The 23,666-nt window shown below is 45.6% G+C and overlaps 1 long non-coding RNA gene across 1 annotated transcript in view; it reads left to right on the top strand.

Moving 5' to 3' along the window:
- Window positions 1-23,225, top strand: part of LOC109311850 — a 38,998-nt gene extending 15,773 nt beyond the window's left edge. The window contains exons 4-5 of the long non-coding RNA XR_002101639.1: window positions 13,602-13,706; window positions 23,172-23,225. This is a non-coding gene — a long non-coding RNA (uncharacterized LOC109311850). The remainder of the gene's footprint in view (window positions 1-13,601; window positions 13,707-23,171) is intronic.
- Window positions 23,226-23,666: the final 441 nt, after the last annotated feature.

Genomic DNA, 23,666 nt, shown 5'->3' on the forward strand with positions numbered 1-23,666 from the left:
TGCCCAATTCACATTGGTACAAAGCAGACTCACAAAAGTAGGAATGGTATAACCTTGCTGCAGCTTGGTCACTGTGAAAATACAACCTGATTTTCCATTTTCTTCTGATAAAGCAGTACCAGAAGTAATAGCAGGGTAGTGGGGGGCCGAAAACTGAACACAATACTGCAGATGTGGCTTCACCACTGCTGAATAGAGGGGAATAATCATTTCCCTTGATCTGCTGGCAACACTCCTACCAATCCAGCCCAGTATGCTGTTAGCATTCTTTGCAACAAGGGCACACTGCTGACTTATATTCAGCTTATTGTCCACTGTAACCCCCAGGTCCTTTTCTGCAGAGCTGCTGCCCAGCCAGTCAGCCCCCAGCCTGTAGCGGTGCATGGGATCGTTTTGTTTTAAGAGTAGGACTTTGCACTTGTCCTTGTTGAACCTCATAAGATTCCTTTTGGCCCAATCCTCCAATTTGTCTAGGTCACTCTGAAATGTAATGTGAGTGCTGACCCTGTAAGTAGTAACTTTACACAGCCTGGGTGGGCTCTGCTAGTGTTTGCTGGAAGTTTTACACAAACAGACCTCTATAACTGAAAGTGCCTGTTTATTCCCATGCTGCTTTGTATTTCCTCCATTCCTTTGTAATGACACAAAATACAACGTTTCCTAGATGCAGGCTATAAAAAATGTCCACACAGATGCTCAAAGTATGAACAGAGCATAAAGACAGAACAAAATTACAAGTTAAAAAATGTATTGGCTTCTCCTGGAGTGGTGTGTCATGACCCTGAAACTCCTGTCTCAGTCCTTGAACACTTTCCTCCCTGCATGGCTTAGTGGTTGGGAACCACAGTCTCACAGACGGGACACAAATCAGACTTAGCTTTATCTTCACTGTGAAAAATGTAGTGGGTCTTATTCACAGGCACATTGTTCAGCCTCCTTTTTCAGACAATAGCCAGAAGCAGACACTTCAGAAAGACACAGAAAGCACTGTAGAGGACAACTATGGAATGGTTCACAAAGGAAATTTCTCCCTCTTGTAGTGGCTACTGTAGGCCAGGAAACACATGGCCTATATATTTTGGCATTCCAGCTTCCTTCCAAATCTGTAATTCCTCTTATGGGGAAGAATAAAAAATGGGAAAAGAAATGAGACTCTAATCCTGTTCCTTTTTAAAGACAATGGCAAGGCTCCTTTTATTTCCATAGGTGCACAATCCAGCTGCTAATTAAGTAGCAAAGAGAGCAACAAATATCATGACAAAGAATGTCAGCAAGTTAAAATCTATCTTTTCCAGGAAATCAACTTCCTCTGTAGACTCCAGCCAGGGTTTAGAGCTTTAACTGAAAGGTATGGTGGTCTGCTTTACCTCAAAGGCTCCCCTACATAATTTTTTTTCTGCCTGGAAGGCAGATATGGGTGGATCTAGGATTTTGAAAAGGGGAGTGCAGATGGTGTGCACCATCACATATAATACAATACACATTTTCTCCAGGTAGAAAAAAATCTAGAAGCTTCACTAATAAACAGAGGTCTAGAGCTATATTATTCTGTTTAAGATTGCACCAAAAAATTTGCATTGGAATGTAATTTAATTTGGTATAACATATATTATATAAAAAATACAATAAAATAGGCAAAAATAATCCAACGATATTGTTCATTAATCCCAGAGTCATTATAGTTAATCTCTCTCTTAGATTCATAAAACAAAATGAAGCCTTCCTGGGTATGCAGACAATGCTTCCAGTGCTTCATTGAAAGTGATTTCCGTACGTGAGCTAATGTTTGTAGCTAAAGTTAAAAACAGTTTGCAGGGCTGTGAAATGGGAGGTAGGTGACTAGGAGCATGTAACGGATGGCAATGTTGCTAAACTACTCTAGCTAGCCTAGGAGGGATAGTTAGAGTAGCGGAACCATTAAAACCCACTTAAAAGGACAGAGGGTCATTAACACCTATGGAACGAAGAGTTTAGAAGGAATCAAGCAAATTATACTGAGCCATTAAGTCAATTGACTCCCTCACTGCTGCTTGAATAGAAGTGCTGCTGCCACTGCTAGGCAGTTGGCTTTAAACTTTGGATGGACCAGGAATCAAAAGGTGGTTCAAGCGTACCAGTGCATCCCCTTGGATCTGCCCCTGTAGGCAAGTATACCATAAGGAAAAAACATAGAACTCCCCACCTTCCCCTGAATGGGAAAATCTCATGATGATGTACTACAGGAATATATAACATTTATTTTCATTCAGTTGTGTGGTATGTCTTATAACTCAGATTTCTGTGATATATTACTGAACAAATACAATAAAAATGGATTCTTCCCATCCCTAACTCGTATTATCAGAGAAAGATAATTCATCAGCACAAGAACATTGTCCTATTATTAGAAATCACTTGACCTGAACTTTGTCCTTTATGTCTGTTGATCCTTGAATTCTGTCACAATTGTAATCTAACATGGAAATGCTGTGAGATAACAAATGGGATTAATGGAAGCAGAACGAAAAATCAACATCATAATGTGCTACATGCATCCAAAAGGGGACATTGTAAACTTGGTAGGGTTGCAGATTTCTCAACTGAAAAATCAAAACACTTGTCACAATGGGTGGGGGAAGAGAGAAAATTGGAAGGCATATGGACTGGTTTGATGGGTCTTGGGGAGGTGCCCACAGGTAAGGGAGAAAATATATGGTACCTCTTTTCTCTTTCCTCAGCCAAGTGATCTTCTTCTCTTTCCCTGTGGATACCAACTTTATGTGTGTGGGGGGACTGGTCTCAGTATCAGAGATGTAATAAGCAGGGTTTGTGCCCTGGGCAAACTCAGTGGGGAGAGTGATGGGGGGTGGGGGATGTGGTTCCCAGAGCTGGGGGGAAGCATATGGGGACCAAGAGCAGGGGACCAGGGGAGGACACAGGAGTCCTACCTAGCCCAGGAAATCCCAAACAGTCCCCAGCTCTGCTGCTGCTGCCACCACTGCACATGTTCTGCCCACTGTGGCTCTTGCTCTTAAAAAAGTAGCATCAGCAGCATGTCTATGCACCAGCTGCTGTTGCTCCAAGAGCAATACCGTAGGACTGCTCTTGCTGTGCAATATGGACTCACAGAGGTGGGGTACAATTCTGGTGTCCTTTCTAAGTTGGCACCAGAGGCTGGTGTCCCTCTTGCCCACCCCTAGTTACGTTAGTGCTCAGCGCTCTTGGAAAGCAGGTTCTTCCTGGAAAGACAGAAGTGGAAACAGGTACCATGGGGCAAAGGCCTTGAAGTTTATTTGTACTTAAGGCTGAGCCTTATGAATTTCACCAGCTCAGCTGGGGCCCTGTTGGGTGTCCCATCTGCAGAAGTTTGCGAAAGACAGGACAAAGCACTAGTTTTTATAAGAGTGATAGTGACACAAGTCCATGAAGTCATTGGATACTCATATCTCTAGGGTCAGCTGGCGTTTTTAAAAGCCCACGTACATAAAGTTAGGTCCCTAAGTCCATCAGGACAAGAAGTAGTGGGCTTTAATTGCAACAAGGGAGAAATAAATTGGATTTTAGGAAGAGCTTTCTAGCTATAAACATAAGCACTGGAGTAGATTATCTAGAAAGTCTTTTAAGAGCAGATCTGGGATGTTTTAGACAGGGGTAAAGCCCAGTGGCAAATGTAGCTGGGCTTGCAGGGCAGCTGCAACACAGAGGGGCAGTAATAACATCTGGCTGATGTTCCATCGCTGGTGTGATTATGTAGATGAGTTGGCAGCCATTTTATTCTGCACCCCCCAGCCCCACAAGTCAGCACCTAGGGCAGCTGTTTGGTTACACCACTGCTTTGAGCAGAGGGTTGGACTAGATGACCTCACAAGGTCCCCACCAGCACTATGCTTCTGTGAATCAGTGATCTTGCAGCTTTTAAATAATTTGGCTGAGTCGTCGAACTATTAAGCACCTAACAGTTTATTTCAGGATAATTCAGCTTGCTTCCTTCCCCCCCACCAACCCATTCCCCCTGGTTGCAGAAATTGTGTCAGAGAGGAAATGAGCTCAGAATAAGGACTTCCCATAGCGTGGACATTGCAAAACCTTTGTTGGGTTCATTCGCTGTAGCTGAATTGGCAGGAATGTAGAACAAGCCAGTAGGAAGTATTTAATAATAGCACGAAAGATCAGATACCCTGTCTCCTTGATGTGCTTTAAAACACGCTTGAACCCGTGATATATAAGTAAGATTAAAATAAGTATCCACTCATCCACAATGAGTGTCTTAACTGTGTCCTACCTTACCTGCCCAATTTCCTAATCTAAGTTCTGTCTCTATTTCTGTTACATTCATTCTTTTGACCCTGTACCCCAACAAAGCCCCAGGAGGAAGGTTTGCATGCACACAGGGATCAACCTTGAGTTTTTCTCCAAAAGGATTGGGGCCTTAGATTTGAAATTATTTGGGAACAGAGGCTTTTTAAACAGAGCTAGTAGTAACAAGTGAGTTTTTCCAATCAAGATCATTCCAGTGAGAGAAAGAGATCTTCTTGTTATGTTTTTTCATTGTGAAGTGATATGTATGTAGGGTGGGTAAAATCAGGAGAGTCTCTTCCTGATAAAGTCCTTTGCAGTGATCTTATCCGCAACTTTTGTACCTGGGAGTTTTAAAAAGGAGAGGAGGCAATGAACACAGGAGTGTTGTCACCTTATTTTTCTCAGGATGTGAAGCTAAAATGACCCTTCTCCCTTCCCACTTAACTTTCCACAACCAGAGGTTGTCTTTAATTACTTGAATCACAATTAAATGTATGTTAACTGCTCTGAAATGTCTTAAGAGTTAATCAGAAAATTAAGTTTATTTCACCAGAGTCTCATTTCCCCATAGCTTCCCTGCTAGTTCTCATTCCTGGCACGACAGAAAACTTCATGGTACTGATGTTTATTACAGCCATATAGAAGCACAGTGCTGCCGAGTCTTCCCTAAAAAAGCAATATCTGGAAGCTAATGCTTTAGAAAATTGATAAAGTAATACAATTTCTAGCATAGATTCTGATAATACTCCACAAGCAGGGCTGTTAGGAAACCACAGCCCCCTGATACTACTGAAACACAGTTCTATTTTGCAATATACTGTAGATGAGACTCAACCGTGTCTTAAGCTGTCTGTACTGCAAGGGCTGATGTTTCAGCTATACTGCTGAGGTGCCAGGGTCTCCTAGTGTGGACACAGCTTTGCTGGAATGAGTTTCCTGTTGCTAGACTTTCATCAGTTCCCAGAGATGACAGCAACTTAGCCGGTGGAGGCTGCCTTTCGTCAGTTGTGACCACTCTGGGGCTTTACTGGCAGCTTTGCTGCCAAAACTTTGTAGTGTAGACAAGGGTTCTATCAGGTCCCCAGTTTGTGCTAAAGACCTGAAGGCTTTAATGTGATTAGAGCCCATGGATAAAGTATGATTGAGGGCCCTGTGCTGTGCAAAAGGAATCCTGGTCCAATTGATTTTGTAGCTGAGGCAAGACCCTCAGCTTCTCAATCAAAGTAAGCAAGTGAATAAAAACAGGACCAAACTATGGCAACTCTATCGCAGATGCACTGGGGCAAGGAAGGGGGCATTCAGTGAGTTCCTTCTCTCAGCACTTCCATGCAGGAAGCAATTTGTTTGGCTGTTTACAGGCTAAGAGCTTAAAAGAAGAGCTTGGTCAGCACAGCTGGGAATGCTTAAAGGGGGGTATCTCCAGGTGATGTGAACTGTGAGCAGCATGAGATGGCACTACCTTTTTGGCTCTGTGGAGCCACACTGAAAAAGGTGCAGGCTACAGCTGTTTTAGTGGCATAATTGCCCATAGGTATATCTACACCATGCTCCTGAACAAGCCCTTTCTACCTATTCCTATGTGCATATGCCAAATCCAGAAATAATGGCAATGACACATTTCTCTGGCATACTTCAGAATGGTGATGAGAGACACCTCTGGCATGGTTAAACTGGGTTTGGCATGCGTGAGCAGGATCAGGTGGGTGAGGTATGCTTGTGGGGATCCTTCCCCAGATACACCAGGGAGAGGTGTAGCCTGCATGTTCCCCAAAATACTCCTGGGCATTCTTCAGCTGCTGTGGACCTTCCTTTTTCCATCAAGTTGCCTTATCTAAATAAGGAACAGTGTCTAAGTTAGAGGAAATGATGGATTTTTAAACGGAGACAACTGAGGCAATCATTACTTTGATCTCTAGTGAAGCCTGAGGGCTTGGTTATTTTCCAGTGAAAGGAGCTGAGACAAATGAATTTCAGCATTCTGGCACCAGAGTGCAGACATGGTTTGGGGTTAATTGCTGTTTTTGGGGGCAGTTATGGCCATCCTTGAATGGGCCACAGGGCCTTGCTACAGTTGTGCACTTCGGGTATCTGGATGCATTTTTTTAGGAGTAGACAAGAAAGGTTTTTTGCTGCCACTGACTTGAAGCCTGATCAAACTGGTTTTATTAAAAACCACCATTTGACTTTGAATGTTTTTACACTGATTAAGAACATTGACTTGGCTAAATGAAAAAGGGAACTGTTATTGCTTAGCTTTGTAATGCCGGAAAAGCTTTTGATCAGGCTGAGTGGGAGTTTATGTTTAAGGTACTGTATAAAATAAAATTTGGTGATAAGCTTATGAACTGAATTTGAACTGTACACGGGGTCCAGTGTACAACAATAAACAGATAAGTTTTATATTCTCTAAAGGCTCATGCCAAGATGTCCTTTAACCCTTCATTATTTTACTTTAGAGATCAAACTGTTTCCTAAACTATTTGTGGCTATCTCTTCACTTTGGCTCTTCAGACAGAATATTAACTTTTATGGGGGGGGGAGGGTGCTCCTGCAGAGGTTAAAGCTGCCCATAACAAGGGGAATGGCTGTTTTAATTTTATAGGAAAAGTTGAATGAATTGCACTGCTGCCAAAGAACCCATGGTTTATTTATGTAATACTCAGGCATAAAGGTGGTCTCCCTGATCCCTGCATGTTATTGTAAAAGCTTATGTCATGGAGGTCACATCTGACAGCTTGCTTCCCTTATTCATTAGCTTTCCAACAGCAGCCATTACGATTATGACAAACCTAGAGCCAGATCCAGGGCATCTATATGTACGGTACTAATTTTTAAGCAATGTTTGGCTCCCCAGAATGGAATCATGAATCCAGTCAGGGTGCTCAGGTTCCCTATTTAGTGCATGAGGAGAGTAAGGTGCCTCAGATGCCTGAACCCTGTCCTCCAGGGTGGAGGGAGTTGCCTAGACCTAGCCAATATGAAACACGGAGTGCAGGGGAGAACTCCCTGCTATCTCTTAGGTGGCTGACATGCAGCTGCAGAGGAGTCATTTCCATCCACTTGAGATCCTGAACCCAGAAGCTACTCTGGAGAGTAGGCACCTACACATGTTCTTTGAAAAACCTGGGCAGGTCTCATTCTCTTAAAATGGAGTTAGAACAAGTGTTCTTGTCCCCCTCTTTTATATAATAGCTGAAGGGTAGAGCACACAACCAAGATATGGGAAACCTGGGCTCTAGGCCCCCTCAGCTTAAGGGAATTCAAACCCACCTACCAAGACAAACCCTAACCACTAACCTAAAGACTAGGCTGTATGTCTGTTGGGAGGGTGGCTCTGATATTTTGCATTAGATCAACTAAAATAGTTGGAAAAATTCTTCTTTGCAAGCTTTCGGGTACAAACACCATTTGTCAGGCTGAGGAAGCATCTGCAGTTGGTGTGTGCTCTTCCTGGATAGAATAGAACAGAAGCCAGAGATGAGTATGCATGTGAGAAAGCCAGTCAATGAAAGTGCAAACTGAGGCAGTCAATGGGTGACAGACAGGTGTGGGAAGGATGTAGATCTGATGATAAGAGTATAGCTGGTAAACAGTAGAGCAGTCACCTGGGGTATCAGATGTTAGGCAGGTTATATATAATATGTCATAAATCCAATGTCTATATTTAGTCCACATTTTTTTTGTATTTAGTAAGCTGATGAAGTGAGGTTCGTAGGCTTGTCTGTGAAAGGTGTTTTGTAAATTCCCTTTGAGGATTAGAACTGAGAGATTGGAGAGAGAGTGGTTTTCTTGTTAGAAATATGCCCCACAGGTAATTGGGTTTTCTTGTATTTGATAGATTTCTGGTGTGCACTCATTCTGGTGCACAGTTATTGTTTGGTTTCTCCTACATATTTTCTATCAGGGCATTTGGTGCACTGGGTGAAATGCATTACATTTCTGGAGGTGCAGGTGTAAGATCCAGGAATGGTGATGGTTCTGTTGTGGGAGTTATTGTGGGAGTGGTGGTGATACGTTGGCAGGTTTTACATTTCTTGTCATGGCATGGTCTGGATCCATCCAGTGTGTTTTGGGCCGTAGGAAGTTTGCTTCTGGTGATGCAGTTGGCAAGGTTCAGTTCTTGTTTAAAGGCTAGGATGGGTGGTTCTGGAAAGATCTCTTTAAGAATTGGGTCTTCTTCTAGTATGAGTTGCAATTGTTTCAGGATTTTCCATATAGGTTCCAGAGAGGGATGACATGTCATAACTAGTGGTGTGCAATTCATGGGGGTTTTTTTTTTTCTGTACTGCAGCAATTCATGTGGTATCTGTGTGGCTCTTTAAAAAGTGTGATCTATCTCTCTCTGGAGGAGTGTCCTTGTTGAGTGAAAGCCCTTTTGAGATTTGTGAGATGACAATCATGGGTGTTCTTCTGAGTGCAAATTCAGTGGTACCAGAAGGCTTGGCTGTATATTGCAACTTTCTTGGTGTGTTTAGGGTGATTGCTGGTTCTGTGCAGATGTGTATGTTGGCCTGTGGGTTTCTTGTATATGGTGGTACGTATTTTACCATTATGGACAGCGATCATAGTGTCTAAAAAGGAAATGTTGGTGCTGGAGTATTCAAGAGATAGTATGATAGAAGCATGATGATTGATGTATTTCTGATAGAAATCAGAGATTGCAGATTTTCAGTCCAAATGAAGAAGATGTAATTGATATATCTTAAGTATAGCAAGGGTTTGATGGTGCATTCCTTGAGGAATTCTTCTTCCAGGTGGCTAATAAAAAGGTTGGCATATTGTCAGGCCATTTTGATGCCCCTAACTGCCCATGGTCTGGAGGAAGTGTTGGTATATGGAAGTAAAGTTGTTGTGTGTGTGGATAAGTTCAGTAATATCTTTAGGTCTCTACTCTGAGTTGTAATCTTGCTCTTGTAGATACACAAGGCAAGCTTGGATGCCATCCTGGTGTGGGATGCTGATGAGTTGGTAACATCCATGGTGGCTAGGAGGGTGATACTGGGAAGGTAGTTTATGTTTTTAAGTTTTTGTAGAAAGTCTGTTGTGTCTTGGGCACAGTGGACACTCTTCCTCTGTAGAACCTGGGCCAATGTTCAGGCAAGAATGCAAGAGTCATGGATCCAGGAAAAAAAACCTTGAGAGAGCATTACTTTGGAACCTAGTGTTTAGAGCACTGAGCTGGGCAGGGTGACTCTTGGGGCTCATTCTCTGACTGCTTATACTTTTTAGTCACTGGATTTAACCCCTCCCCCCCCCCAAAACAACCCCCCCAAATGTTCATTGACAGGACTAGGGACCCAGGATCCCCTCTCTTCCTCCTCAGTGTGTCAACTGGTAGGCTACTGCTGTTTGTCTGGAAGCCAGTGATAGTACTCCCAGTGACTTCAGTGGGAGCAAGACTGAGAGATCAGTAGGCAGAAAATAGATTACCTAGATAAATAAATTCATAAACCTGTTTATACAAGTAGGAGCCAAACTGCATTGTTTGATGTATGTGATTTTCATGTGGCTATCAACTGCTGTGTGTAGCACAGATTCCTACATACTTGGTGTATTTACACGTGCTTTTATGCGCACTTAAACTAAAGTTAGTCCCAAGTCAGTGAACATACATTGCATTAATGCATCTACATGTTTGCTTTTATGACTTTAGCTAGACACACCTACATTTGATACCTGCTTTATGCAGGTATCAAATTTAGGCATGAATAGCCTAAAATTGCCATTTTAAAGGCGCATTAAGGGAGTGCATTTGTAGACACCCAGTTCCCTCCAGCCCTGAAATGGGCCTCTGCCTCCACTGGGGCGAGCTCTGGGCTCCCCCCAGGTGCTAGCCTAGATGTTGGCAGGGAGCAGCTTCTGGGGCTCTGCCTGCTGCTGGAGCAGGGACAATAGCCCCCTACTCTGGCAACAGGGAGCTCCTGGCCCTGGTTCCTTGATCAGGGGCATGGGACTTGAAAAGAGCAGCAGATCAGTACAGGGGGTTGGGACCTACCCAACCCCTGCAGCCCTTTCCAAGCCTGGTGACTCAATCACCTGATTGGGACATGGGTTTAGCACTTGTCTCTGACCAGGACAGTTCCCAGTTCCTGCCCTGCACACCAGGTGGAGGCTGGGCAGCTTGTTACCTGCCCAGCTCCATGGGCACAGAGCTGGGGGTGGGGGAACAGGCCGGGAGGCTTATTTCTTGCCCAGCTCCATGAGTGTGGAGCTGAGTGGGGAACAAGCCCCCAGCCTGTTCCCCATCAGCTCTGAACTTGCAGAGCTGGGTGGGGAACAGACTCCCCTGACTCCACCAGGTGGGAGCTCCCAGTGCCAGGTCTGTGATGGCAGAGTCAGTGCTGGGAGATCATTATCTCCCATCCTGAGCTATGCAGTCGTGGGGCATGGACTGGGAAATCCTTAACTCCCAGCACTGGCTCCACAAACCAGCACTGGGAGAGAAGAGTCTCCCAGCCTGAGCTTCATGACCACAGAGCTCAGGCTGGGAGATGAGGATCTCCCAGCATCAGCCCTTCCATTGTGGAGCTGGCGATAAGGGACTCCCAGCCCCCTGCTCCCCATCACAATGGTGGAGCAGGGATTGGGAGATAAGGATCTCCCAGTCCCTGCTCCTTGATTGTGATCTTGAAGCAGGGGGCTTAGAGCTCCCTGCTGCTGGGGTAGTGGGACACAGTCCCTGCCTAGGCTTCTGTGACGGAGCCCACCCAGGCAGCAGGCAGCTCCCAGGGGCAGGGAGCTATCTCCTGCCCCCTGGTGGACGGCTGACCAGGAACAGATTTTGATCCCAGTCAGGCATCTACATGAGCACTACGGTGCCATTACTAATCTTGTGTAAACTTTCTACTTGCATTTGCAAGTAGCATATTTACTTGGGATTAGGGAGGTTTACTGTGAAGTAAGCATGTGCATGTGTAGATGAATCCATGGAGATTGTGATTTTGCTTAAAGCCTTGTATCCAGAGTAGTGGTGCTCAATCTCCTAGCCAAGTAAGCCAGATCAAGTGCTGGATTGTACCCTATACACAAGAATCAAGCCTTGTGCTATATCCACCTGGCCTTTTGTGCTGAAATTAGGCCTGAGCTGCCCCTGCCTACCTCAGTGTGCCTGACTTAGCATGCAGGGCCATAATATCTAGCCTGTGGGGCTCCACACAAGTCTGGAAAATTGGCAGCGTGGGAGCAGCAATTAATGCTGCCACCATTCTCCTATAGCCATGTTTTTAGATCTGGGGTAGCCCCGTGGGCTATATGACATGGCATTGCAGGCTGGATCTGGCTCATGGGCTCGAGGTTGAGCATCCATGATTTAGAGCAATAAGTAGCTACGCCACCCCAACATCAGTACAGGGAGGCACCCGTGTCACTGAGTGGGTCATCTTTGAAAGCGGGGTTGTGCTCTATGTAAGTATACATCTACATTTTAATTAGAGAAGTAATCCAGCTGAGTTTTAAGTTTCACAGTTGGTAGGAGGAAAATGATTTTATATTTAAAGCACAAAACTAGGAGTGAGGAAATCTGGATTCTATTTCTCGCCCTGCAAAGACTTCCTTCATTGGCCTGGGGTAGTCACTAACATCTTGACGCAACTCCATTGAAGTCAGTGGAAGCCTTTCCATTGGTTTTAAAGTGTAATTCTGTTCTGAAAATGTCATCACATGGTTCCATACTTGTGGATCTTGAATGACTCCAGATCAAATCTGTATTGTTTACAAAATTATAAGAACATGGGGTTTTTTTCCCTGAACTCTTAGTTCTGTAAAGCCAAGCTAGAATTTGAAAGCCACCCTTGGGTTCTTTATTGCCTGTGCAACAAAAACAAAAAGTTTCTGCAATTAGTGTTTCTTATCAGGGTGCCCAAACCAGACTGAGATAAAGGTCATAGCTGTGATACGGGCAATACCTAGCTGAGTTGCCTCTGCATGTTGTGAGAAGTTAAGTGTAAGCAGATGTAACTCTGAGGATACATTTTTACTGCTTCTGTAGTGCCTAGGAGTGCACTGCTGTAAGTAGGGCCCCTTTGACCTCTTCCACACATACCCTTCCTAAAAAGAAGGCAGTGAAGAGGTCCTGAAGTGCCCCACCCACCACCAGTCACAAACTTTTACTTTCTGCTGTGTTTGAGTGCAGCAGCAGGGGGCACCTCAAGGTGTCTTCACTAGCTCATTTCCAGGTTTGGCACATGTCCAGTGGGAGTGGTTGGGCTGGGCTGCCTCCTCAATAGTGCACTCAGAAGCACTCTGGAAGCTGCATAGATATACACAGAACAGATGTAGGAAGCTGGCCTATGAGAAAGCAGGTGTTAGTTTTCCACATTTACTTTTCTCTCCTCCGTCCTCTTGTCTTATATGGGGAAAATAGTAGCAGACCTCTGTGGCAAGTTTTGAGGTCTTTTAAACGAAGGTTTCACATCCCAAACTACCTCCAAAGGCTATATCTGATCAGGAATAACTATGGGAAAATATATCAGAGATGATGAAATCCAGCACACATTCTGAGGGCAGTTTTAACTCCTCCAAATATTCCTATTTAAGAATCATAGACTGCATGGTAGGCGTCGGTTTAAATAACTTTTCTCTTTGCATACTCTCTTTATCATGTGTTATTTCATTTTAGTCTACTCTGAAATAGCAACATTTAATTGGAAATCTGTCTTGGATTTGCCAATATCTGCTTATATATGGAAGGAGACCTCAAATTCTATGCACTCATTCTCAATCAATGTCAACTAGGAATTAACTCAATGTTATTACAGTATTGATTTTATTCATCCCAGGAGCTACATCAATTTATCATAGAATTTTCACCTCTTAAAAAGCAGCACAGATCAGAGCATGCATTATGTTTGCAACATAAACTGGAAGGTTTTTTCAAGTCTGATATTTATATTCTTTCCAATTTGCTTAGATTTCCAATTAATCTAAATTCCTGTGTAGCCTCTTTGAACTTTCTACCAACTGTAAATAGTTTTGACAAGTTTTCCTGAGGCTTGCCTTTTATCATTAGGATTTGCTATGAGATGTATTGTAATATCAGGGTAAAAAAACCCCTCTGGTATACTAGTATAATTGGTTTGGGGGAATAAATGCAAGTGCTTTATGTTAACATGACCACACACAAACCATAAAAAGCAACTCTAGAGCTTAGCCAGACATTCAGTTCCATTTTATATATAGTTCAACCATTTTATAGTGTCTGGTCCTAAGTCTTACCTGTGACCAGCAAGTAACAAAAAATTGCCCTTCTGCCCTATGCAGTTGGTCTAAAAAATGCTCTGCTATTTTGTTTTATATTTTAAATTTCTGTTTGTATTTTACTGTAGAACTTTGGAGCTGAACAAATTCTGCAATGGCCGGAGAACTACCGACAGCAGGAAAACGAAGAGTAAAAGTAGAGGGAAAAGGATTTTAAATCAAGGTTTAAGACAGTTATGTGAACATTTAAGCCAAATAACAAAAAACATTTTGGAGATGGAAACCTTAAAGGCTCACCACCAGCACTCCAATTAAGGTGTGCAAACTTCCGAACTACAACTCCTAATATCCTCAGGAAGTTTTGCAGCAAAAATCAGGAAAGACCGGAATTTACATGCCTGATATTTCTAAAGGAAAATAAAAGAAACCAAAACAAACTTCCAGGCCCTCTTTATCTCACAAAGAACTGAGCAATTAAGTCCTATTTGTAAAATTATATTGTGTGTAAAAGGAGTCCTAGAAATATTTTACTACTAAAAGATATACCTAAGCTTGGAGGGATGGGGTTTTTTTTGGTCCAGCCATTCGGTTTGAATCAAATATATATGTCTTTGCCTCTTGATGTCACAGTTCCTTCACTCAACAGTTAGCCATTCATGGGGAAGCTAAATGTCAGTGAAGGATGGAAAGATAAGTTGGGGGAAAAAAGGGGAAAATGTATCGGGGATGGAGGAAGAGAAGGGAAGAATGGTAGCTAATTCTTGAATCACATTTCTTCCAACTTGTATATTTTTTCAGTTGCCCACCAGTTTACTTACATTTTTATGAAATCATTAGGTATGTAGAAGTCCCACAAAAAAGTTATACTAATACTTGTAAAGCACTTTGGTCCTTCAGACAAAACAAGTGCTATAGGCATAATCATAACTTGTTTATATGTGACTATACGGAGATTGCTGTGGTGTTTGCAACACCCCAGAAAAGGCAAATATGCATGAGACAGCTGCTTCTGTGTGAGGCTAGGAATAGTGTTGTATAATCAAAATGTAATTAGCCAATGAGAGTTTGCTCTGATGAGGTAACCCTGATAATATATTAACATTGGTCGGTTATATTGTTTCCATGGAAACACTCAGAAGTGGAATTCTCTTTCCAGCCTACTCACGTAGGTTTTCTAATAAGGTCTCCTAAATAAACTTCTAACTAGGAGTGCACCGATAGAGATTTTGGGGGCCAAAACCGATAGCCGATATTTAAGGAGGCGTATTGGCTGATACTGATCCGATACAGCTGTGTCCAGGTGGTAAGTCCTGTGTAGTAGAAGGAGAGGGAGGAGGGAAGGGGTGTGGTGGGGGCAGATCAGTGCCCCCTGTGGTGAGGGAGGGAGTGGGGCTGGGGCAGGGGCAGGCGCTGCCCAGTCGGGGAAGGGTGGGGGAGCAGGGGACAGTGTGGAACAGGCACAGTTTGTGGGATGCGGGCAGCTCCCGCCACTGCTTGCATCCCGGGAGGGCAGGGGGGGTGTGACCCCAGATCTGTGGGGCATGGAGAGGGTGACAGCTGCAGGGTTGAGCCGGAGCCGGTGCTGCACGGGACTTTTCTTGCCAGGGGCTGGGCTCAGAGTGTGCTTCAGTGGTGCTGGGAGGAGGCTGCAGCCACCCCAAATTTCACTGCAGCTCCTCTTCCAGGCCCATGCCACCGCTTGCTACCTGGTGCAGCCCCAGCTGAACGCCCCTCCACCACCCAAGTGCCAGGAAAAGCCACAGCTGCACTGAGTGGTGACACAAGGCTGGGAGCTGACCTGTGGTGAAATTTGGGGTGGCTGCAGCCTCTTCCCAGGGCCACCGGATCCTGTTCCAAGAACAGCCCCATGCAGCGCTGGCTCCACCCTGTAGCTGCCACCCGCCCTGTGCCATGCAGATCTGGGGGCACCCCCCACTCCGGGGGTGCAAGCAGCAGTGGGAGCTGCTGCCACCCAATGAGCTGCACCTCCATCCTGTGCCCCCCCCCCCCTTCTGGCTGGGCCACACCTGCTTCTGCCCCCTCCCTCACTGTGGAGGGCCTTGATCTGCCCCCCACGCCCCTTCTCTCCCCCTTTCTCCCTCCCCTTCTGACTTACCAGCTGGAGGCAGCTCTCCATGCTGCCAGCTCTGCACTGTGCTGCACTGCAGCTGCGCACAGCACTGGTATTTATTGGCCAAACTAGTGGCCCCATAAGGCTGATATCTGGTATAGCAAATTTTCTTCATATTGGTACCGATCCGATATCAGACCAATGTATCTGTGCACCTCTACTTCTAACACAGTAGTATCTCCTTCAAGTTACACTGCTGTTGTCCCCAAAGTAACATGCATTGTATACAGACAGGAGTGTTATTACATACCTCACCTTGGGAGAGAAGCCCATGGTACCAAAAATGCCAAGGGAAAAATTCAGGAGCAAGTATACTTTGATTTTTCTCAGACTTGAAGGCATCAGCTTAATCATGCTACCTGGGGACATTCTGGAAATACACTGCACCGATTGATTCCCATCATAACCCTTTTCTAATCTTTTTCAGATGATCTCTATTTCACATATGAGAGCAGCCCAGATCCCTGGGTCCTTCTAAGTTATTCTCAGAGCAGGATGCAGAAGGTGAAAAGGAGGCAAAGCAGGCCATGTGCCACTTTGCATTCCATTGAACCTTGGACTGGCAGGTGCTTCTGTTTCTCCAGCTGTAAATTACTGACCTCACTGGGATTACTGCCCTCATGAGTGGGAACATGCATTCCCTGGGGGCATATAGCAGCAGCAGAAATGTGTGTTGCTGATGTTTGTCCCCATGGAACACCCCGCATACGTGCTGTGGTGTGTAGCAAGTTGCCCCGAGTGGAGTAGGGTAGGCTCGGGCCAGCACTACAGCTGGCCTCAGCAGCCTTATCTGGAGTCCTTGGGGCCTTCTGAGGCTCCAGCATTGGTGATCCAGGCACAAAGGGAACACCATGACTACTAAAGTAGTTTTTCTACTGGGATAACTGCTTTTCTGGCAAGGGGGTAGTACCTGGGCAGAGGTAATGAATAGTTTGTCTCCCACATTCACTTCCAGTGATTTTACACACACTTTATGGAAACGGAAGACTCCTCCCTAGCTTGCTCCTGCAGCTGTACAGCTGAGGGCAAGCAAAACTTGGAGGCATCAGAACCCCAAGACTCTTGGCTTGGTCTGCATGTAGGATGCCCGTCAAAGGATTTGGAAGCATCTGGGTGGAGGATGTTTGCTGGTAGCAGGGCCATATATGGTTTTTGAATGACTTATGGATTTGAAATTGATTTGGCTAATTTGACTTGGAACACAAATTTTCCTTAAAAACAAAAATTTGGTGATCCAGGTGCGTGGAGCCTAGCCAGCAGCCAGAGCATAGCTGCCACCATGTGTGCCACCCTTTTTTCTGGTTTTTTGACAACAGGACCTCCCGGCATCAACCCCCACCCCCTCTACTGCGAATTAGCAGTGTGGTGAATGCCAGCATGTACAGTTCATGGTGCTGCAGATGGGTCTGCGGTGCTGCAAACTGCATGTGTGCACTCATGGGGACATGCTTGCTGTGTTTACAGCATTTAGTATTTTGGGCTAGAACAGGGGTGGGCAATTTATTTTGGGTGGAGGGTCACTTACCCAGTTCTGGCAGGCTGCATGGGTAGCCCTGCCCCTTGACAGGTGCCAGGTCCCCTGGTCACCATCTTGGGACCAATGTCCCAAGGCCAGCACCAGTGGGGCCCAAAGAGGAGTGACGAGTTACAGGCTGACAGTGGTCTGTGGAGTCAGGCTGAGCTGCATCAGCAGGGAGAGGAGGGCACTGTCCCAGCTCCACAGAGTCCCTGCCGGCTGGGACCCCGTGCTCCTGCAACCCTGCTCTGGACCCCGCTGGCACTGGCCCCAGGACACCGGTGCAGGCCCCATGCTCCTGCTGGCTCCCACATGTGCTCACTCCCAGTGCCCCCCAGCCCTGCGGTACAGGTGGGGGGCAGTGCACAGCCCTGACCCCCTGCTTGCCGGCAGGGAAGAAGCTGGTTCTGAGTGTGGGGAAAAGTGGCCCCTTGCCCCGTCCCATGGCCAGCACTCCCTGCTGCAAGTGCTTGCAGCCCATGTGGGGCTGTCCGGAGCAGGCACAGGCTGCCCCATGTGGGCTGCAAGTGGCTCCAGTGCAGGGCACTGGCCACAGAGCGAGCAAGGGGCTGCTTTTCCCTGCGCTTGGCACCAGCTTGTAACCCACCCTGCTGCCAGCCTGGGCTCTGCGCCAGCTCTGGGCTCGCCCATCGGGGCTGCATGCAGCGGCAGCAGCTGTGGCCCCCCAGCTTGCTGTGCCAGGCAGTGTTGGCTGCTGCTGCCCACGCGGAACTTGTGCGTTGGGCAGCACAGAGGCAGCTGTGGCAAACCTTGCCCAGCGTGGCAAGCAGGGGGGCCGCAGCTGCTGTCACCTCATGGAGCCCTGATGGGCGAGGCTGGAGCTGGCACAGGGCCCAGGCTGGCAGCGGGGCCGGGTTACAAGGTGTAGTGATGAGCATGGGGGGAAGTGGCCCCTCCCTGCACCATATCTGGTGCCCCGCACTGCAGCTACTCGCAGCCCGCATGGGGCTGCCTGTGCCTGTTCCAGACAGCCCTGCATGGGCTGCAAGCAGCTGCACTGCAGGGCACAGGCCATGGGTCAGGGGAGGGGCTGCTTTCCTCTGCCTTGGGAAGGAGCCAGGGAAAAGCTGAATGTGGGGGGTGGAAAAAGCAGCCCCTTGCCTGCCCCATGGCCTGCATGCCTTGCTGCAGCCACTCCCAGCCTGCGCAGGGCTGTCTGGTGCAGGCACAGATGGCCCCACATGGGCTGTGACCAGCTGCAGCGCAGGGTGCAGGCCATGGGGTGGCGGAGGGGCTGCTTCCCCCCATACTTTTCCCTGGGGCTCCTCCCTTGCCCTTCATCCCACCTTCCCCCTTACCTGCGGTTCTAGCATGGGCAACGGCATGGTCCCAGGCCAGAAGCCCCTACTTGGGTGGGGGGGCCTGGTGGGCTCTGCTGTTGTGAAAGCCTGCCAGGCTTCCCCTAGGTCCTACTGCCCTTGGTTCCTGTCATTTTTTACAGGAACCAAGGGCAGATTAATATTAATTTTCTAAGTATTTTAGGAGCCCTGCAGGCTGGCTAGAATGGCTGTGTGGGCTGGATCCAGCCCATGGGCTGTATTTTGCCCACCCCTGGGCTAGATGGTAGTGTTGTCAACAGTCCCATGTATAGTGCAGTCCATAGCTCCATCATCACCATAGGAACAGCATGAAGAAATCACAGGGCATCTCAGAGTTGCATGTCATTCTCTCCCTTCACCCACCTAGTCCCAAGTGACTAATAACTTGCTGAAGTCCCCTCCCCCCATACCCTGGTACAGATGGCTAGTGCAGAGTGACAGAGTAAAAAATCCCACCCTTTCCCCTCCTCACCTGCTCCCAGGGGGAGTAGTGAGTGTGTCAGTACACACCCATTACTCCTGCACAGGTCTGCATAGTCAACTCAAAGAGGTGGGGATGATCTTTGATCCTCCTTCCAGCCCTGTGTGGGTGGGTACATGTGTCAGAATCTGGCCTTTAACTCTTACCATTCTCAGTACATACCTGAGACACTAGGCAATTTTTTTAGACTTAGAAGAGTTTTCTGGCTGAATGCATCTATTTTATCCAGACATAGTATTAAAACCTCTGCACATGTTTCTTGGAACTCAGCTGTTCATGTTTCCCCCTGTTTGTACAGATTATTTCTGTTTCAGAACAAGAAGTCCAGGTCAGCAAAGGTCCCCAAAGTCAACATTTCTATGCATACGGAACACTTCAGAACTGTGCTTCTTATCATACATTGTAACCATGGTGATTTGTTTTCTTTTAAATTCCTTCCCCTTAGGTTCAATGCTATCTTTAGATGTCATCCTGTTTGACAAATGTGTGTGTAGTTCCTGATACTATCAAGCAGCTGTGGCATGACAAGGACTGGCTTAAGCAACAACTGCATAGTTGTGTCAGGAATGAGTGATTGCAGTTCCTGCCCTTTCTGGGAAATTCTTTGCTTTTCTATGATTTTTATTCTACCCCTCAGTGTTTGGGAATGATATGGGCTTAGAACTGAAATAGGCTCAGCTGCAATATTTGTATCAACTAGATTTTGAAACACTGAAGATGGGTATTTAAATGTACAAGGCCAGATCATTCAGTCTAAGGACAGACATTACATGCAAACCAGTATAAGTGATTGAAAGCCACTCAAATCTGTAACGCAACAGAAGTTCAGTGCACATAAACTGCTTTCAAAATGGCCAAAACCAGTTTTAAAATAAACCTGGATGGATGTAGTATCAGACTTAACTGATTTAGGTTAAATCCGTTTATTGAACTTCTGTCCCAGATGCCCTCCAGATTTAAGATTACTCACAGTTCCCCAGCATTCCTAGAATGCTTTGCACCTCCCCTCAAATCCCCCATTGCAGAGTGAGAGGGCTAGCCCAAGCCATCTGCTCCAGCTGAGCAGGAAGCCATGCACTACTCCGCCCCCTAGTTTCTGGCCTGTGCCACTGCATTTCCAGAATCAAAAGTGAATGTCTGTTCACTTGCTTATTGGTAGTCTATGCAGCTTAGATTAACCTGCAAAGATTGAATTCATAGAATCATAGAAGTCAGGTCAGAAGGGACCTTGTAGATCTTCAAGTCTGACCCCCCCTACCAAATGAGTCCAGCCAGGTAGGCATCAAGCCTCTTCTTAAAGATCCCCAGGGTAGGAGCCAGCACCACTTTCCTTGGAAGTTGGTTCCAGCTCCTAGCCGCAATGTTTTATATAGTGTCTTGAATTTACCTGAGTGTTTGTTTCTTTAGTTACTTAATATTAGCATTCATTCAGCATTGGGCTTTTTGACTGTCTGCACGTAGTCTAGATGAGTTAAACTAGAATAGTCCCTTGACCTCTATACTATTATGTCAGTTTATATTGGATGAAGATAAGGACCCTAAGCCAGTAGAGTACTAAGACACAAATTTTAATTTTTAGCAATTTTAGCCCACAGAGCTAGTATGGTTATGACATGCCTCTTTCTGTAGCTAACAGCTTTCAAGAGAGCAATGCTCCTACTACCATAATCAGCTGCCTTTGACTCCTCGGCTCAGAGGACCAGGTGTCTACTTATGACTAGGAATGGCCTTCAGCAAATTCCAGAGCAAGTCTTCCTTATGAAGTGAGACTCTGCCACTACAGTCCAAACAAACAGATACTTCTGCTGACATCAGCTCCCTTACCTTGAGTTATGCACAGCCTTCCATGCTTGTTTAGATCTAGGCTTGGCTCATGGGCTTTACTCTGGGTGATTGTAAAAACAGGGACCTACAGGATCTACAGAGACAGAGGTCAGTCAAACCATTTAAAATGGAATTTGAATTCAGAATTCCTCTCCCAAGTCTGGGGGTTTTTTTTGGGCTGAGGTTCTGGCTTGGGTAGGCCTCTAGTTTTAATAATTATGTCTCCGTTTTGTGTCATAGCTCTGTTTGGTGCTGTACAAGTTGTAGAGCAAGTTCTTTCCCTGGAGAGACTATAATTTATAACTGTAGAGATATATTTAAATAGAACTTTTAACTTTGAAATGTTGGTCCATTGCTCTTCCCAAGGATTTTTTGTAAAAATATCTGATATGCGGGTACTTTAGCATGTGTGTGAGGAATAAGATTGATTTGGTCTTTCATAAAAGTTGTTCTGGATTGGTTTTTTTTCTTTTTTGTTTCTTGCTGTTTGACTGATAAAGGCCTTAGAATGATCAGCCCCTCCCTCAGACAAATTTGTTAGGGCTCTGGAGGAAATGTTTAGGTTATGGTGACAGGGAAGCAAAAGCTATAACAACTGGAAAAAAATCAAAAAGTAATGGCAGATCCCACAGTAATGCAGCTTATCAGATTTTTACTGCTTTCCATAGAGGTTGGCTCTCCCCTTTAAAAACTAATTAGATTTTCCTACCTTTTAGATGTAGATGCAATGTAAAATCATACTCTGTTTTCTAGTTAATAGGTTGTGCAGACAACTGGCCAGGTAACAACAGTAACCTTTCAACAGTACCACCCATTCCACCTCATTCCCTCTACTGAGGTGTTATCTTTAAAGCTTACTTGTGCCATTTAGATGCTAATATTAAGTAACTAAAGAAACAAACACTCAGGTAAATTCAAGACATTATATAAAACATTGCTTTTTTGTTTCCCCAATTACTACAGCAGAAGAATTTTCACCTAGAGCGAATGAAGATACACCCATCAGGGGTGTGCGAAACAGGCTGTATTCAATTTGGCTTTGGCCCAAATCGGGGATAGTGATTCAATTTGTTGATTTGGATCACTGTCCTCAATTTGATTTGGCCAAATCTGAAGATTTAATGTTGATTTGGGGAATCAGTGATACGGCCATAGACACAGCTTTAAATGTTTTTTCTACATACCTCAAGGTACCAGGTGCAGCTTATGAACGCTTTGATGCTGGAATGGATAGAGCGTCCCACAGGAGTGTGCAGGGGCCACCCTGCATGCTTGGTGGCAAACCCGGAAGTGGACCAGAAGTGCTTCCAGTCCAGTTCTAGGTCCTCTGGGGAGCACACTGGGGGGCCCCCTGCACCCCCTCATGGCTCGATGATCAGCTGTGGGGGGACTCTGGGTGCCTGCCCAGACCCAGGAGGCACCACTCACTGAGCTAGGCGAGTGAGGCCCCCTCCCCCCCCCCGGTGCACTCTGCTGCATTCCTGGAAGTGGATGGGAAGTGCTTTGGGTCCACTTCTGGGTCTGCTGCTGAGCATGCTGGGGAGCCCCCTGCACTCCTGTGCACAGCATTGATGAGCAACCTGGTACCTTGAGGTATGTAGAAAAAACTGACCAGCTTCAGGCTCTGTTGAACAATTTAAAGGAAGGAGGTCTCCCTACGTATGCAAAGAATTGCTTGGTTTTGCAGTGTAGATGAGACCATTTTATCTAGCTCCTCAGGTCCTGCTATAGTCCATGGCTTGAGGGCACTGTTAAACCATAGCTTGGTACCCTTTTCACTTTAGTTCTTCTGCATAGTGCTTCTGCTCTGCCAGGAGACAAGTGCATTATAGCCAAGAATCACAGCATCAAGTTTACAGTGTTTAAAAACAAAAACAAAAACAAAAAAACCCCAAAAACCACCTCTTAAAATTCACTAGCACTAAGCAAAGACACTAACTGCAGTGAATGGTTGCTTGTCTTGGAAGTCCGGTACTTAGTGTGTACATACAGCACCACTATATGAAAAATGTTTGTATGTCCACAAACAGAATGTCTTAAATTTGAGGTTTCACAAATTTCATGGACATTAGGGCTGGAAGGGACCTTGGAAGATCATCGAGTCCAGCTCCCTGCCCAAGGGGCAGGAAGTCAGCTGGGGTTATAGGATCCCAGCAAGATAAACATTCAAATTTCTCTTGAAGGCATTCAATGTAGGTGCTTGAAACTACAATTACACTATTAGCTGTACAGCTGGCTAAAAACTCATTAAAAAACCTGGAGGGGGTTCAGTATTAAATTCTACCCTCCCCAAACTCTTCAGTAGGAACCAGACAGGTGTACTTAAGACAAAAAGCAAGCAGAGACCCCCATTTCAATGTTTTGGTAAAATTTTAACTTTTTTTCCTCCTTCTCACCCATTTTCAGATCCCAAGTCAAAGCCTGAACTCCTGCCACACAAGAAAGGAAACACTGATCCAAGCTTGGGCTCCCACAACAGCATTACAGAGCAAAGTTTGATTAGAAAGCAACCTGTTCAACAGGTAAAAACCTTAAAGGTCCAGTTTTACTTATCCAAAAGTAGTCAGTGATGTTTCCAAGTTTAGGATTTCTATGGTATTTCTGCCTCAGAAAGGATATGAATCCTTGTTTGTACCAATGTATCTGAGGGCATCTAAACCATCTGTCACATAGGCCTAGTCTATGCTAGGTAATTACATCTTAACAGAACACGTATTAAATAATACAACAATCCTTGCTTTCTCTAAAGTGTCAGCTGATCCCAGTTAACATAGGGGCTTTTAACTGTCTAGAATGGGACTTTTTCCCTGAATAAAAATTGCATTTGAAACTTAGATTATACCTTAACCCCCATACGTTCCCATGGGGTAATTTCCTATCCCAGACCTATATTTTGTGCAG

This window comes from Crocodylus porosus, unplaced genomic scaffold (genome assembly GCF_001723895.1).
Source record: "Crocodylus porosus isolate Cpor-Errol unplaced genomic scaffold, CroPor_comp1, whole genome shotgun sequence".
NCBI lineage: Eukaryota > Metazoa > Chordata > Crocodylia > Crocodylidae > Crocodylus > Crocodylus porosus.